At 39.6% G+C, this 18,728-nt stretch overlaps 1 protein-coding gene and 1 pseudogene across 1 annotated transcript in view; both read right to left on the reverse strand.

Moving 5' to 3' along the window:
• The window catches only part of DST (dystonin), a 483,034-nt gene that overhangs the window by 442,701 nt on the left and 21,605 nt on the right, over positions 1-18,728 (reverse strand). The window lies entirely within an intron of this gene.
• On the reverse strand, positions 16,339-16,821 carry LOC129512453 (transcription factor BTF3-like; annotated as a pseudogene).

Here is an 18,728-nt window from a genome sequence, read left to right on the forward strand (position 1 = left end):
AGAAACATAAAAAGATGAACATGTCTTAATTCATTTTAAGGTGCTAACACAGCCTAAAAATAAACCTTGATAAAAATTCAAGAGAAGCAACTATAGACAAATCTAACATATGAAAACAAATAAAAAGATCCCAAATAAAAGTCTACCAAAACTTTAGCTTTGAGTTAAAATACTAATAAATTTTATTCCAATAATTAGAGGCTGACTCAACAACAGGAAACCCATGTCCCCTGGACTAAGTCCGAACTATGAGTCATAGTGAGAAATTACCCAAAATAACTGAGGATCCCCATAGATTTGCTAAGGCATTTGATATAGTCAGTCAAAATTAACAACCAGGTTTCTCAGATGTCTACCAGCTAATTTATGTGCTCACTGGTAAAGGTCAAGCCCAGCCATTGGATGAAAAAAGCTGGGATGATCCTGAAAAATCTCTAGAATTGCATATAGGAACCCAGTCCCCTGCCTTGTTATATGATCAGGCTCAGGCAATCATTAAGTAACTTCACCTAGCAATCCCTAGTGTTTTCTCAAAACCTGTTTATGGCAATAAGAATCAATGAGCCCTTGCATTATTATTATTATTATTATTATTATTACTACTACTACTACTACTACTACTACTACTACTATTGTGTTTTGGTTTTTTTTTTTTTACTACTATTGTTTTTAAGGAAATTGTTTTCAAGAAAAATTCTGGCCTTCCCGTGGATGTCAAATCCACTCAGGTAGCCTTAAATTCTATTTATATACATGCTGAACCAGGTCCTTCCCCTTCTAGTTAAAAGGACCAAGATGGAATAGTAAACCATGTTCACTCTAGTTTTAGTTCATTTAGCAAATCAGCTGGCCCACACCCTAGATGATTCAACTAAAAAGAAGATGACTAAAATCCTTAACTTTCAGCTCTAACATCTAGGGGCCCCTAAATAAAACCAAACCCCTCCTGGTCTTTGTCATTACCGCAAAAAGCCAAGACACTAGAAAAAGGATTGCTACAAAACTCAACCACACCAGGTGTCTTCAGCCATCTACCCAGGCTTTCCAATGCTCTTCCATTGACAGGACCCTGAGCAACTACAGGGGCTTTTCCCAATCCTTCCTCTTACCCGGCTTCGAGAAACAACTCTCCAGATTGAGAATGACCTATTTTAATATTTTATTTTATTTAAGTTTATTTATTTAAGTAATCTCTACACCCAATGTGGGGCTTGAACTCACAACCCCAAGATCAAGAGTCACGCACTCCTCCAACTGAGCCAGCCAGGTACCCCCAGATTGGGAATATATCTTATTGATGCCAGAGCTACACTCTAGGTGCTCAAACTCACTGTTATTAAATAGCCCCCACCTCCAAGTACTAAAACGGTCCTTAGCTCCTCTGCCCCTGTTCATTTACTGGGCCAAAATTTCTTAGAAAAATATCATGCCACAATTTCTTCCTCCTGAAAAGGGTAAAAAATTCTAGAACTTGATAGCAACCAAAATAGCCAAGCAGTGAATCAAATGACCCTCTAATATCTTTTGTTTGTTCCATCTCTAACAACACTAGACCTAATTTTAAAGATACTAACCATTTGCCCCTAATGGATCAGCCATAAGCTGATCAGCAATAAACTATAAGGCTCAAGACTCATTGCCCCCTGCACTAATACCCACTGTAACCCTGTTGTTCCAAATCCCCATACTTTGTTAGTCTCCATCCCCAGTAAGAGCAAATTTTTCACTGTGATTAATTTATGTAGCACCTCCTTTACCCATCCACATGGATAAGGCCAGCCAGTATCTCTTTGCCTTTATTTGGGGGGGAGAGGGGCGTTCTTCCTATTTCTTCCAAATTTAAAGGCTGACACCTGTTCACAGGAAAATAGCATCCACCTGTTAAAACTTTTAACCTTTTTTTTTTAGATTTTTTTAAAAATTAATTTATTTATTCATGAGAGACACACAGAGAGAGGCAGAGACATAGGCAGAAGCAGAGGGAGAAGCAGGCTCCATGCAGGGAGCCTGATGTGGAACTCAATCCTAGGGCTCCAGGATCCGACCCTGGGCTGAAGGCAGACGCTTAACCGCTGAGCCACCCAGGCGTCCCTACAACTTTTAACCTTAAAGAGACACAAAGTCTCCGAGGAAAAACTGCAGTTTGTTCAAACTCTGGTTTGATATTTGTGGCACATGATCTCGGAACAAGGGCTACATTTCAATCATGAACCTCCCAAAACCCAAAATGAAGAAAAACCAAACCTGATCCTATTATTTGGGAAAATCAGGATGACTTAGCCCTTAAAGCCCTAAAGGAAAGCATGATAAATCCCTCTGCCTTTGGACATCAAACTTTCTTCTTTTCCCTCCTGAAAACCCTGCCACCCTTTCTTCCCTCTTTTGCAGATAAGACTCCTCATGAATGCCTGACTCTATGATAGATCACTTCCTGATAATGCTGACTTTTCATCGCTTACCGAAAGTTCTTATTTTAAAGATGAAAATGGTAAATATTATGCTAGGTATACTATTGCAATTCCTTTTGAAGTAGGTATGCCTTTGGAGTAGCTCATGACTTTGGAATACTATAGAAACATTGAGGCTCCCTCACTTCCAGAGGGGACAAAATTCAAAATGGCCTTTATGTCCAGGAATTATTAGCTATTATCAAGGTCCCTGAGCATTCCAAACTTGATTCTCTGGAGGCTAAAGGAAACCTCACAGATATTTCCACAAAGAACACTGCTCTCAAAGCAATCAATGACCAAATCTCTGTCATGGTCCAAAGGGATGCTCTCCTAAATGATAATCTAGAAGAAGTGACTAAAGATGTCCAAAAAATCAGCAAAACTCTGGCTTTGACCAAATAATAATCCAGGCCCACCAGAGACTCTAAAATGCCCATTACTGACTACTGAACATGCACTGAATCATTGGTGTACTGATAAAATGATAGCCTTTATGAACTAATACCAGTGAGAGAATATTAAGGTCACAAAGAGGGCCTACTTTGTTTGCCCCATGTGCCCAAAATACAATTCAAGAAAACCTCTCTTCACTGCTCCTGCACACTTTAAATTGCCCAAAAAACCATCTGAGATTTGGCAAATGGATTGTATACAGCCTCCCCTATCTCACAGATATAAATATTTCTTGGCAATGGCTTGTGTATTTTGAAATATCATTCCTACCTGGGAAGTGCCCCTCAAACTTCATAACTAGGGAACTCACTTCACCAGTCAAGTGCTTTGACAGGCCTGTGCTATATGGCCAGTCTTACCTTCACCTGCAATCCTCGGGGTTAGTAGAACACACTATAGCATTATTAAGACTCAACTGGCAAAATCTGTATGCGAGCCAAAAGCACTGTCATTACTCCTTCTGAATCTCAGGTCTACCCTTTTTGGAACCCATGAACTCTCACTCTCAGATAACAACAGGATACCCAATGCACTTGAGTCATGCTTCTTCTGATCCACATAGCTGGTTAAGGGGAATATACTTCAATATCGTAAAGGCCTATTTGTTTCTATGGAGAACAACCCTACTTCCCTAGAACAATTTCTCTAAAGCAAGTTCCCAAGAGACAAAGACCTTAAACATCACAGATGGCAGCCTGGAGATCTCATCTATCAGAAAAGATATCTCCACAAAGACTCTTTTCAACCACATTGGAAAGGAACCAACCCTTTGCCGCCAAACCCCAAGGAAGACTCTTGGATCCCTGTGTCACATCTAAAGAAAGCATCAAACCCTGACTGGACCTGCACACCAACTGGTGACCTAAAAATAAAGATTTCCAGGAATTGAAGCAGATGACAGCTGAAGGAGATGAGACCACTTTCCCAAGATGATTGGACCAAGCCTATATACTTTTTACTCACTATTCACTATTCTCTATTTCTCACTATTCTCATCTTTCTATATTTTTTCCCTCTCTTTCTCAGCACAATCTATCACAAAAGGGGGAAACCTTTCTGACTGTTGGATCTGCTACCAGGAACTCTGATCTGTTCATGATGTCGGAGATCCCTTGGTCTTCAATCTATTCCCCTGCATCCAAGGCAAATGTAAACAAGCTACCTCCTCTTTACAAGGCTTTCAGAAAAGACTCCTCTAAGCTGGGATGGTTCCCTGCAAAATGTCTGCTCCTCATCTTGTTCTGTATTATCATTTTTAAGCTTTATACCTGTTGCCTGTCAAGCTTTTGTAGAAATGACATGTCCAACAGGGTGATGTTAGCTTAACATTTCAAGATTATCTCCAATGCTTAAGATACAAACCTTAGAGGGAAAATGCCTGAGATTTTCCCTTCTACCCTTCCTTGCTACTCATTTGGACCTCAATAGTTTCAACCTACACACTTTTAATTTAACCATCAGCTACTTCCATAGTACATTTCACCTTATGTACCCTAAAATGTTCCTTAATAACTTCTCATTCATGGTAAAAAAAATTTCTTTATTTTTAAAGATGTTATTTATTTATTCACGAGAGACACACAGAGAGGCAGATACACAGGCAGAGGGAGAAGCAGGCTCCCTGTGGGGAGCCTGATGTGGGACTCAATCCCAGGACCCCAGGATCACAACTGAGCGGAAGGCATATGCTCAACTACTGAGCTACCCAGGTGTCCCTAAAAAATTTATTTAATAAAAATAAAGGTAAGCTAACATGAGAGTCTGAGTTCTTGCACGATGGAAAGAGAGTTGATTCTGCTTACCCCTTTTGTGGTGAGAACACCTCCAACCAAAGGAGTGAAAACTGCATTTCCACAAGCATTGTAGAAAACATGCAAAGAAGCTACCAAGTTCTATTTGTAGTCATTTAAGTTTTAAAAAGATCCCAAAGTACAAATGCTTACTTTTAAAAAAAGAACTGTTTATTTAATTTTATGAGGTAGGAGAAAGTATGGATTACGACATTTCATTTCAGGCCAAACTTTGACTGAATTGACCAACATATTTGTCTCTGATTTTTTTTTCCATAGGAATTAAGGAGCGTTGATTTGGGCACCTTAATGCATGGCTAATTTAAAAAGCTGTCTTAGCATAGCAATCCTGGGCCAACAGGTCACAAAAAATATATAGCCAAAATAGCATTTAATAGGAAAAGTGTTACTTTCTCATCTAGACCCTGAAGAGATTGGCAAAGCCAACAGTCAAAGTTCACCCTTACCTTTCTCAGAGATGGCAGAAAAGGAGAAAGAGAAAGCACTGACCTTCACAGGATGTTTATTGGTGGGGGGTGGGAAAGAGTGGGGTGCAAAGTAAAACAAGAGGAGTAAATTCCTTGGCTCAGGATGTACAGAGACCAAGAAAAAAAAAAAAGAAGAAGAGTTAATGAATAAAAGAAATAGAAAGGCCTGGGTCAAGAGGTCTGGCCTCATCCTTGACAGAGCCCTGGTTCTCCCCTACACCACTGCCCAGACTTTTGGGGCCTTCATCTAAATCCTACACTGCTAGAACTTTTACTGGGATCCAGTGTGCATTTATTTCAAGGAAAGGCGGAGCAATGGCTTCCACATTGTGTACCTTTTGGAAAGAGGCACATCTTCCTGGGAAGGACACTCCAGCTGGAGAAACCATCAGATCTATTCGCTTTAGGTTCTATCCTCCACCCACATTCCCCATTCTCTAAAGGGAGACAGAAACAAACTCTGATGGATAGGAATAGAGACACTTGTACTGATTTACAGATAAGAATCAGCCTTTTTATACCATAATTAATAAAACCAAATAGTCTGGGCAGCTCGGGTGCCTTGGCGGTTTAGCACCACCTTCAGCCCAGGGCGTGGTCCTGGAGACCTGGGATCGAGTCCCACGTCAGGCTCCCTGCATGGAGCCTGCTTCTCCCTCTGCCTGTGTCTCTGCCTCTCTCTCTCTCTCTCTCTGCGTATTCTCATGAATAAATAAATAAAATCTTAAAAAAAAATAGTCTTACCAAAGGAAATAACACTTCTGAAGTAAGATTATAAAATCAGCAATTTTATACTGTCGTAGTCAAACAATTTTTCTCTATTTTGGGGTAATGCCAAACTCTTTAAAATGATTAATTTTAACTATTAATGCAATTCAATAATAAGCATATACATGTAAATTTTCTCCAAAACTGTCCCACTATCCTTACACAATTCAACAAAACTAAACGTAATTTAATACACTGAGAAGAAAGAGAAAAACTAAAACCTACTCTTTACCTAGAGAGTACAGAATAAAGAGTACATAAATACATAAATGTATTAAGGTATACTTCAGGCAGGTAGCATCAGTGGAGCAGTAAGATAAGGATAACAATGTTTATATGTTCCTGAATAATTTTTGTGGCTAAAGTGGGTCCAAAGAATTCTAAATCCTCCCATTGTCATCCAAACACAGATTGCCAATTAAAATTTTTCTAGCAGCTCAAGATGGGAAAACATTCAAGCTAAACATAATTCCATGCTCTATATTTATACTTTCCAGGTGGAGGCACCATGGAAAGAGCTTTAATTTCCCTCAAACCTCTCAACTTAATCCTCTGCTTTCAAGTCATTTCATCTCCCCACCGGCCTATTTTTAGCATCTCTTATTATTCCCATTCATTCTCTTATCTCTACTATCATCATTTCCTGAAGCAGGACAAAATTTCCTGATGCAAGAAAAACAAACACAAGCTCCCAAATACAAAAGGCGGATTATTACAAAGCTACCAGAGAATTTTAGATTTTCATAGACTTGAAAGCTGTCTTTTCTGATTTATTCTGATATACATCTTCCGAGCAAGCAGATTTAGAAAGGTGTGTTGCCAGAAAAGCATCTGCACTGGAAACATAAATCAAATATAAATTAAATTCACTCTGAATGAAAACATGATGTTTACTTTCACACTGTGTAAGTGGATTATTCAGAACCCACCTTTAGCATCTGGTACCTAGTACTGAAGTCCCTTTAGAGTCCACTTAGCCACTTGTCATTCATCTTTCTTTTTTTCCACTCTTACTTAGGCTTTATTTATTCAATAATTCAACCAATATTTTTTGAGGCCTCTTATGTGTGCAGCACTGAAAAACAAAAATGAAGACACAATGCACCCTCAGGAACAACCAGTCCAGAGGAGAACACAGACTTAAAAGCAAGTGATGCAATGAAGGGAACATGAAGTATGTTCAGGAGACATCATGGAGGACGCACTTTGTTCATGGGCGGTGGGGGGGTCCACTGTGTAAGAAAAGCCAGGATCAAAGCTTAAAAAATGAGTGAGGGCTCAACAAGGTCAAGAGCAAGAAAAGGTCCACTGGTCAGAGAGGAGGATGCACAGAAGCACTGAAAGTAATTCATGAGCCAGGAGGCTAAAGATGAGATTAGAAATTTGACCCATGCATTCTTCTAGTTTTCCTTTGCTTTCTCCAAGGTAGCTGGTCACCCTAATGTTTTAGGGAGGGTTTTTAAAGAAGGCTGGAGACCTCCTAAGGGTCCTGAGTGAAAAGCTTATTAAACCTGTTTGAGTTGGTGGAAGGACCCACTCTCCTCGACCTAGAACAGTTATGCCTCACCTCAGACGTAAGTGTACTTGCAAAACATAAAACAGAAGACACAGGGGACACAGAACATTAAGTACCAGGACCCAAGATCCTGTCATGACCATATTCATGATTCCACTATTAAAATGCAAATATGTGATATGTGCAGGGTCACATATGAAAAACTGTAGCAGTTCAAAGTAGGTAATCTCAGCAGGGACTGGCATCAGAATAGGATGGAAAAGAGGAGCAGGTAAGAGGCAGAAATACTTATTAAAGACCTAAGTACAATAATTAATGGGATTAAAGAGCACCAGAGACACACCGCCTATTTCAGTTCAGTTTGGAGCAGCTTTTCTCAACTAGCCCAGCTAATACAGCATCAAACATTTTTTTGAGTCATTCTGGATTCACTTAATAAAATAATCTCCCAATAACATGACACCAAACTAGCACCAGACCCAGAAAATCTCCTAAAGGGATGCCACCAGACTTTAAGAAACAAAAACAAAAACAAAAGAAAAGGAAAAAAAGAAACAAAAACCAGATGAAACAACAACAGAAACCTGGAAAGGCTAATGTAAAATGCTCTTTGAACTGTCCCAGAGTTTAGAAAAAACGTGGGAAACCCAAACATTTTATGAAGCAAATACAGCATTGAAATAGAACCCTGACAGATTACCCCAAAAAACAAAACTTCACACCAATCTCACATATAAAGATTAATGCAAAAATCATAATGAAAATATCTGCAAGTAGAATCAGCAGCCCATTAAAAGAACTCATGATGGGGGATCCCTAGGTGGCTCAGTGGTTTAGCGCCTGCCTTTGGCCCGGGCCGTGGTCCTGGGGTCCCGGGATCGAGTCCCACGTCGAGCTCCTGGCATGGAGCCTGCTTCTCCCTCCTCCTGTGCCTCTGCCCCTCTCTCTCTCTCTCTCTCTCTCTCTCTCTCTCTCTCTCTCTCTCTCTATGTCTATCATAAATAAATAAAAAATAAATCTTAAAAAAAAAAGAACTCATGATGAAGTTTTTTTTTTTTTATACCTGAAGGTCACTTTATTAAAGCAGCAAGATAATTCACATCACTCAAATTCAGCTCAAACCAAGGCACAGACTGCTCTAGACAACAAGGAGGCAGTGGGTAATACTACTGCTTTCAAACCTGCCCTGCTGTCTCTAGGTGTGTCAGACTCCTCTGCTCCTACAACTCAGGCTACTGTCACTTAAAACAAGCTTCACCTAAAAGTGGGCAGGTTTCAGGGCTTCTTTAATGATTATAGCTTTCCTTGCCAAACAGGCCACATTCAAGAAGTAAAACCCTTGAGCACGTATGTAAGCAGTCCAGGTCTGGCACCACAGCCTGGCCATTTTTCAAAGAAAAATGCAATTCAGGCTGGGTGTCCTAAATCCATTTTATTCCCCATCCTCTGTTTCTTTAACAAAAGGAAGACTAAACAGGAAAGGCTCAACTATTTTTAAAAGACGCGGAGCAGTGTGTTGAAACCATGATGCCTTGACATGTAGGTAGAGCAGTACTAGAACACTCTGGGGTTTGGGCTGCTCCAAGGGTTGTTGAAGGGACTCAAACTTATGTGAGTTGAGAAAAACTAATTCTACATGGGTCAAAAAGACTAACCCTGGTACCAAACTAAAAATCTTGGCAGGAAGAGAGCTCTTGTGTCAATACTTTTTTTTGGTGTAAAGACGGGAAGCTGGAAAATACACTCTATTTAAAATTTTGGTTCCCCCTCATGCTGTAGAAACCCCCTCCCCCCAGAGCTAATCTGTTCATACTCAAATACAAGTTACAGAAATCCAAATAGAGTCCAATGTTAGAAAAATCCATTATTATCGTTCATAGGTCTAAAAAGAAAACCTACACAATCATCCCCACTGGCACAGAAAAAAGCATTGGGGAAAAAATTTCAGGGAACAATCTGGATCAAAACATTCAATAAAATAAGAATAGATGAGGGATCCCTGGGTGGCGCAGCGGTTTGGCGCTTGCCTTTGGCCCAGGGCGCGATCCTGGAGACCCGGGATCGAATCCCACGTCAGGCTCCCGGTGCATGGAACCTGCTTCTCCCTCTGCCTATGTCTCTGCCTCTCTCTCTCTCTGTGACTATCATAAATAAATTTAAAAAAAATTAAAGAAAAAAAGAATAGATGAGTCATCGACTGAGTCTTTTCAGGAAAGCAGAAAGCTAATCAGCTCATGAGAAAAGCTCAACAGAAGGGATTTAATAAAGGGAACTGGTGAAACAGGTGTCGGAGGGCTGGCACAGCAAAAAGAGGACACCAAGGTAATCTAGAGATAATAACTGCAGCTACCACCTGTGGGGTGGGGGTTGGGGTAGGGACAGGAAGCTGTTAGTTTACAAGAACATAGGAGCTCAAAGGAGAGGACCCATAAGGCACACTACTCAGGTGCTGTTAGATCCTCAGGAGCTCCAGGAAGGAAAGTGACTCTGAGTTGGGGCTCATCCCTCTGGGGAGGAACCACTGTCTGGCTTTTGCTGGTACCTATAAGCAGAAGTGATGAGGCTGGTTATGGCTATCTAGAGAAAATGCTGGAGGCTGAGGTGAGATACTTTACTAGGGTACCTCTGACAGGAACAGTCAGAGACAGGAAGTGCTTCTCCCTCCTCCCACTTTCCAGGCCCCCTCTAGTGCCCTCTATTGACAGCAACAGGAAGCAGCTGTCAAAGACATCTGAGAAATGAAGTCTGAAGAGTGCTGGCCCCAACTCCAGAGGCTATCATATATATATATATATATATATATATATATATATATATGGGCAAGGTGATGCTGAGAGAACAGAAAACAAACAAATAAATAACCAGCACAGATGGAGAGGCCTGAAACATAATAAAATGTATCTATTTCAGAATATCCAGGTGGCTCAGTGGTTGAACATATGCCTTCAGCTCAGGGCGTGATCCCAGGATCCCAGGATCCAGGCCCGCATCAAGCTCCTTGAAGTGAGGCTGTTTCTCTCTCGACCTATGTCTCTGTGTGTCTCTCATGAATAAATAAATAAAATTTTTTTAAAATGTATTTATTTCAACCTAAGACCCAGCTTCTGCTTACCAGGGAAATAACAAAGACATTTTTCAGTAGTCACCAGAAAAGGATACCTACTCTTCTTACTATTATTTTATATTCTGCTGGATATCCCAGCCAATACGAACACACAGTGAAATAATAAATGAAAAAAAATTTAAAAATAAAAAAAAAATAAAAAAATAAAAATAAATTAAAGTGATCCCTGGGTGGCGCAGCGGTTTGGCGCCTGCCTTTGGCCCAGGGCCCGATCCTGGAGACCCGGGATCGAATCCCACGTCAGGCTCCCGGTGCATGGAGCCTGCTTCTCCCTCTGCCTGTGTCTCTGCCTCTCTCTCTCTCTCTCTCTCTCTCTGTATGACTGTATGACTGTATGACTATCGTAAATAAAAAAAAAAAAGAAATAAGAAATGCACAGTAGGAACAGAAGATGTACAATAATCTCTATTTGCAGATGATAGGTTCATGGTTTTGTTTGTTTGTTCTAAGATTTTATTTTTGAGTAATCTCTACACCCAACACATGGCTCCAACTTACAGATCCAAGATCAAGAGTCATTTGCTCTACCAACTGAGCCAGCCAGATGCCCCCAGATGATATGTCTGTATATCTGGAACACCCAAGAGATTCCACTGAAAAGTACTACAAACATTAAAATAAATAAGCTAGCACATTACAAGGTTAAGATAATGAAACCAATAGTTTTCTCTTTTTTTTAAGATTTTATTTATTCATGAGAGAGACACAGAGACAGGCAGAAACAGAGGCAGAGGGAGAGGCAGGCTCCATGCAGGGAGCCCCATATGGGACTCGATCCTGAGACTCCAGGATCACGCCCTGAGCCAAAGGCAGTCACTCAATTGCTGAGCCACCCAGGCATCCCAAAAACAGTAGTTTTCATATGTAGAAACTACAAACAGAAGATACAATGAGAAAAACACCCACTCCTAATCACAACCAAAAAAATAAAATACTAGAAATAACATCTGTTAACAAGAGATGTGGAAGAAATACATGAAAAGAGTTTAGGGGGCACCTGGCTTGGTCATTCAGTTAAGCATCTGTCTTCAGCTCCAGTGTGATCCCAGGTCATGGGATTAAGCCCCACATTGGACTCCCTGCTGAGCAGGGAGTCTGCTTCTCCATCTCCAGCTTCCCCTGCTTGTGTTCTCTCCCTCCCTGCCTCTCTCTCTCTAAATAAAATCTTAAAAAAAAAAAAAGTTTAGAATAGAAAAGCATACCAATTATTAGATAGGAAAACTCAAAATCATAGAACTGAATCAAGATTCAGTTCTCCTTTAATAAAATTCACATTTAACATGGTCACAGTAAAATACTAATTTTCAAATTAGAATTAAAATGATTAATGATTCTAATATTCACATAAGAGAGGGAAAAAATAATAATAGCCATGCAAAAGAGCATCCCAATAAGAGAGGACATATTTTGAAGCCTTAGGAATTAAAATAGACCATCACAGAGGCCCACATGATACTATTTATCAAAATTGAAATACATAAACCTCTGACCCCATAATTCTCCTTCTGGGAGTTCATCTTACAGATAACATTTGCACACAGGTGAAATGACTATGGTTTAACATTTAAGCATTGTTTGTAATAAAAAAATTAGAAAATTCTCAAATGTCATCAACAGCAGGATAGTTAACTAAATTATGGTTTGTATCCAATGGGACACTAAGCACTTATAAAATAGAGTATCCTCTATAGAAAGCTCTCCAAGATATATTAAGTGAATAAAACAAGATGCAGAACAGTGTATATAGTATGTTATTATGCATATCAAGAAAAAGAAATACAAAATATACTTTTATTTCCTTGTAAAAAGAAAAATAATAATGAAAGGATCCATAAGAAACTAAGAACAGTGATTATGTTATCTAGGATTTCCTGAAATATAAGGTATAAGATAAGATATCATAAAGAATTCTCACTGATATATGTATATATACCTGTATATGTTTTAATTTCTGAATCATGTGAATGTTTTACCTATGCAAAAACTAAACTAAAATTAAAATAAATAGCCCAACTGCCTAACTAAATCTTTAATTTTTACAGAGATACCAACATACAAAAAGTCTTTCCTGTTACCTTGTTCTACTCCCCCAAACCCATTACTAAAATCTCATGTGTAGAGCCAAAAAAAAACAAACAAACAAACAAACAATAACAAACCCAATTTACCCTTTGATTCTATGTACAAGTATAGTGACTCTCAGGAAAACGCAGGAATAGCCAAAGAAGAGAAAAAAGGAAACATCAACACTAACTTCAATGAATGATCAATTTCTTCTGGGATCATACAATCACTGTAAGATAAAGGGAAGAGAGTTCCACAAAGGTAAGGGTAGGTCTTATTCAACTTGATTTTATTCCATTGAAGCCTCAAACAGAAGGGTCTCTCTCAGTCAGTTGGGTTCACTCTTCTAGTAAGACCAAGCCCTTCAGAATCATTGGCCAGAGTAAGCTGCCCTCCAGGCTCTGGTGATTTCTGCATGGATGAAGGAAATAAGTAAGGAAAGCGGTGATGGTTTGCAGAACCTCTGACTTCATCTTATAAATCTCAATATCTAGCCCAGGGGCCTTTGCCCTATCCTGGTTTTGCAGGGCCTTAACTTTGGGATCCACTAAAGCGAATTGCAGCAAACATTAGATTCCAGCTGCTAAAAGGATTTAAAGCAAGAGTTAACAACAATGAAGGGGCAGCCTGAAGGAAACCCAGGCATGTCTTCCTGGACTTTTACAGATGGCCCCTTATCTGTACCAAACGTTTTCATGAAAGCACAAAAGAAATAACATGTGCAGAAGCCATATGAGAGACTTAGGTTTTGGGCCTAGGAACCAAAATATAAGATAAAAAAGTCCTTAGTTATAAAAAAAATAAATTTTAAAAACCCATAATTATAGCTCCCTTTTTGTATACAGCCTCAAAGGACAGAGTTCCAGGTTTGCATACATGTTTCTTGCTTTTGCTTTTTTTTCCATATGTAATAAAAGACTATGGATGAGCTTAAAATCAGTGAGCATCCATTTGAGGCTAAGAATTGACTCTTGCTTCATGTGATGATTTTTTATATCTTTGCCTGAAGTTCATTAGCTGTATGAGACCTAATTTCCTTATCATCATCATGAGTAGTCATTGTTCCAATGTTCCTTCCTTTATGCAAAAAGATACAAAAAAAGCAATAAAATATCCAAATAATTGCACAAATGCTGCCAAACAAAGACAGTAATGTTGCTGAAACTGGTTACAAGCAGGCAGCTCTCAAAATATGCCTTTGTCCTGATTGAATGACATAATCCAAAATGCTGGCACGAAAACCTGTTTAGAGATGGCATCAATATACTGTATGAAAGGGAAGGTGATACACTCAGAAATCTGAACAAAGTAAGCCCTTCTATTGTGGAATTTAAATTTCAGACACTCCCTGCTGCCTCCTTGTCAGTCTTTTAAAACCTGGAATGAATTAAGGTGAAATGATTATCCTCTAATGATATCTAGCTGCATTCTTCAGTAATGGAAGACATCCTGATGGGAGATAGTATAGAAGTTTGGAAGAAAGGCAAAAGGGATTTCAGAAGCTGAGGGGAATTTAAGGGTAAGGCAAGCCCTGGTAACACCCTGAAGAAAGTGTTCTGGAAAGCCAAGAAACAGGCATGAGTGCAGTGGGCACCTTGAGGAGATGAATGAGAAAGAAGGAGAAAACAGCAGAACCAAATTTCAGCTATTCTGTGTTTTCTCAAATATGCCCTACTGACCCACTTAAGCCCATTCATCCACTCATCAAATATTTACCAAACATCAAATATTCAGCAAATATTAAGTACCTATTCTGTGTCACATGCCACACAAGGCTCTGGAGAAAAGATACAAACTACAACTGAACCTTGAACCACATGGGTTTGAAATGCATAAGTCCACTTACAGAAAAAAATTTTTTAAGATTTTTATTTATTTGAGAGAGAGAGAGAACATGAGCAGAGGGAAGGGTAGAGGGAGAGGGAGAAGTAGACTCTCCACTGAACAGGGAGCCAGACTTAGGCTGATTCCAGGACCCCAAGATCATGACCCCAACTGAAGGTAGACAACTGACTGAGGCACCCAGGTGCCTCACAAAGATTTTTTTTAAAGTTCTTATTTAAATTATAATTAGTTAACATACAGCATTATGCTAGTTTCAGGTGTACAAAACAGTGATTCAACACTTCCATACAACACCCAGTGCTCATCACAAGTGCACTCTTCAAACTCCATCACCTATTTCACCCATGCCCCACCCACTTTCCCTCTGGTAACCAACAGTTTGTTCTCTAGAGTTAAGCCTGGTGGGTTGTCGGGGGTTTTCTGGAAGGGGGATTTGGTTGTTTGTTTTTAGGGAGGGTGAAGGGGCAGAGGAAGAGAGATAATCTTAACACAGGGCTCAATCTCATGACCTCAATCTCAGGATCAAGACCTGATCCCAAAACAAGAGTTAGACACTTAACCCAATGAGCCACTCAGGTGCCTCAACAGTCTGTTTCTTGATCTGCCTCCCTAACCTTTGCTTGTTTTGTTTTCTTAAATTTCACATATGAGTGAAATCATATGGTATTTGACTTTCTCTCATATGGTATTTGACTTTCTCTGACTGACCTACTTTGCTTAGCATAAACTCTCTAGCTCCATCTATGTTGTTGTAAATGGCAAGATTTCATTCTTTTTTTTAATTTTTTTTAATTTTTTTTTATTTATTTATGATAGTCACAGAGAGAGAGAGAGAGAGAGAGAGAGAGAGAGAGAGGCAGAGACATAGGCAGAGGGAGAAGCAGGCTCCATGCACCGGGAGCCCGACGTGGGATTCGATCCCGAGTCTCCAGGATCGCGCCCTGGGCCAAAGGCAGGCGCTAAACCGCTGCGTCACCCAGGGATCCCGATTTCATTCTTTTTTATAGCTAAGTAATATTCCATTCCATTGATGGACATGTGGGCTCTTTCCATAATTTGGCTATTGTAAATAATGCTGCTATAAACATCAGGGTGCATGTATCCCTTCAATTTAGGATTTTTGTATTCTTTGGTAAATATCTAATAGTGCAACTGCTGCATCGTGGGGTAGTCCTATTTTTAACTTTTTGAGGACTCTCCATACTGTTTTCCACAGTGTACCTATCTGCATTCCCACCAACTTTGTAAGAGGGTCCCTCCGCCTTTCTCCACATCCCCACCAACCCCTGTTGTTTCTTGTGTTGTTGATTTTAGCCATTCTGACAGGTCACACAGATTTTTTAAAATAAATACAGTTCATTAAATATATTTTCTCTTCCTTGAATTTTTTTCCTTTTATTTTCTTTAACTAGGCAAGAAAACTTTATCAACCTTGTTTCAACTTTATTCCCAGACTTCTTCAGTTTAATTAACTGCAAAGAATAAATTGTGTATAAGCAAAAACTGAAAAGAGCTACAGTGTCCCAGGGCCTTGGGCGTAAAGATGTTAGAGACCTAGATTTCATCAACTCCATGAACAAAAAATTTTTTTTAAAGATTTTATTTATTCATTCATGAGAGACACAGAGAGAGAGGCAGAGACATAGGCAGAGGGAAGAGAGGCACACTCCATGCAAAGAGCACGATGCGGGACTCGATCCTGGGACTCCGGGATCACCCTCTGAATAGAAGGCAGACGGTCAACCACTGAGCCACCCAGGTGTCCCTTAAAAGCAGTCATAATATAAAATAACAGATCCCAGTAACTTCAAGTTTTGTCTTCTCCAGAAGTTGACTTAATTCAGTTTACTTCATCCTTGAAAGCTTCATCAAAATTCTCCACAAGATCTGGAGCTTCATCATCCTCCTCTCTGGCAGCAAGTGTTGCTTTTCTCTCCGCAGACTGTCTGTACAGAAGTTCAGCCAGTCTCCTTAAACTAGTCAGACTGTCTGCACCAACTTGGTTTAAGATACTGGGTAACATTTCTGCCGGCTGCTTTGTCTCAGCCTGGCCTATCATGGTGAAAATGTTCACTACCGGGGATGCCTAAACCTTAGGTTTGTTAAAATGGATCACGGTTTCTTGGTTTGTGAATAAATTCACTTCTTCGATATCGGAGATATTGCTTACCCCTAACTCCTTTAAGGAGAACTCACATTTTTTAGCATCTGCTGTAGCTGTTCTATGAACCACCTTTTTTCAGGGAGCAGTTCCTTTCCCAACAATGCGCACTTGTGCTTGCAGTCTGGTGAGTTTCTCCTGGTTCATTACAGTTTCTTTCATCTTGTTGGAGTAGAAATGGGACCAAGCGGGGGGATTAGGCTTGACATTCAGGGGGTCTTAAGCAGACCAGCTGAAATGAAGTACACACATGCGTGGACACAAGATTGTAGCTAGGACGGAGACCAGAAATTCTTCCTTGAATTTTCTTAATAACATTTTCTTTACTGTAGCTAATGTTAAAGTAAGGATATATCATATAACACATATAACATACAAAATATTGTTAATCCATTATTTATGTCATCAGTAAGGTTTCCAGTCAACAGTAAGCTATTAGTAGTTAAGTTTGGGGGGAAGTCAAAAATAATACATGGATTTTCAACTTCGGGGTAGGGAGTCAGGGTCCCTAACCCCTGCATTGTTCAAGGGTCAATGGTACATAGTACCTGCCTTGGGAAGACAGATGTATAAATCCCTCTATCTGGTGCCCTCATCCAATCCCAGAGAGGAGAATGTTTGAGAGGATTAAGGGAGGACTGTGAGATAAAGGAAGGAAAGAGGAAATGTTTAATCTTCATTTTTAAGTATTCGTAGGAGTTTCACACACACACACACACACACACACACACACACAAAGCATCGAGGAATTCTAACACTGGCAATAAAAGGAAAACACAGAGGGGGACAGTGAACATTGAACAACTAGGCCTTGTTTGAGCTTAGGTAATTCATGCATTAGAGGTAGGGTGGAACTGAGATTGAGAAAGGATAGAGTAATTCTGTAAGCACTGGGAAGCCCTTATACAAAAGGAGTGGAAGATGGGATCTGATTCTAGATAGCTACCCCTGCCAACGTTACAATAAAGGGTAAAATGCAAGCCAGAGCCAAGGAAACTGGATAACAGACTATATTAAGAGCCAGTTCCTATACTGTCTCTGGCTTATGAGCTTTGTATTTATCACCATTACATTTTATTTCATTAGAGGCAGCTCTTCTTTTCTGCTATTGCCCGTATCAAGCGACTACATAATTTAACCCCCAAACAGGTACATTTTTAAGAGTGAATGGGAGCACTAATCAGAAAGGATGTTAAAACAGTAGGCATAAACTCAAACTCTCCCTGGTAAAGAGGGTGATAAGATCTCTCCATCACTAGGGATTATTAGCATAACACATTTTGATCCTAGAAAAATGACAACTCTTGACTTCCCATTTAGTTTTTGTTTTTTAAATTACTTTTTGGTATGCTCTGAGTTTACAAATTCTAGCATGTTGGCTGTAAATCTGGTTCATCTCAGCAGGGGGCCAGTTTACTAATTTGTTCATCAACTGCCCACCAGTGCTTTTCACTGTGTTATGTATATAGTTTCCATTATCAAAATGGAAAGATCATCCTTTTTGTGACTGCCCCAGATTCGTTAGCCTCTGCAACTGGGATGCCTCCTGGCTGGTCCTTCCAAATTCAGTTAACGTGGACTCAGGAAACATAAATTATTTTGAATATTAATCTTAAAAAGCATAATCAGGAAACCATATTTCCTTACAGACTTTCCTACTGTTTCTTTGAACGATATAGATAACAAAGAGTTATCTAAATATATCTAAAAAGAATCGTTTTTTTTAGTTTTCTGGATTACTCCCATACACTCTCCCTATCAGCTAGCAGTATCTCTCCGTTTTTCTAAGCTACACACACCAGTTCAGCTTTAATTACAAGGCCCGTTGCCATAGTTTCTCAGAGAACAGCTCAAGGCATGCTTGAGTCCATTATTTTCTTGAGGGTTCCAGAGAAATTATAATGTAGCAGTAGCCAGCCAAAATTCCCTAATTTTACCTCCCATGCAGTACAGCGTTTGATTCAGACATATAGCTAGATATTCTAAATATTTTAAGGGAATCTAAACAACTAGGAATGTTATTTAAAAGTCAGCCTTTGGTCTTTTCTGTTCTGCCACATGAGTAATGT

The sequence above is a fragment of the Nyctereutes procyonoides genome, unplaced genomic scaffold (assembly GCF_905146905.1).
Source record: "Nyctereutes procyonoides isolate TBG_1078 unplaced genomic scaffold, NYPRO_anot_genome, whole genome shotgun sequence".
NCBI lineage: Eukaryota > Metazoa > Chordata > Mammalia > Carnivora > Canidae > Nyctereutes > Nyctereutes procyonoides.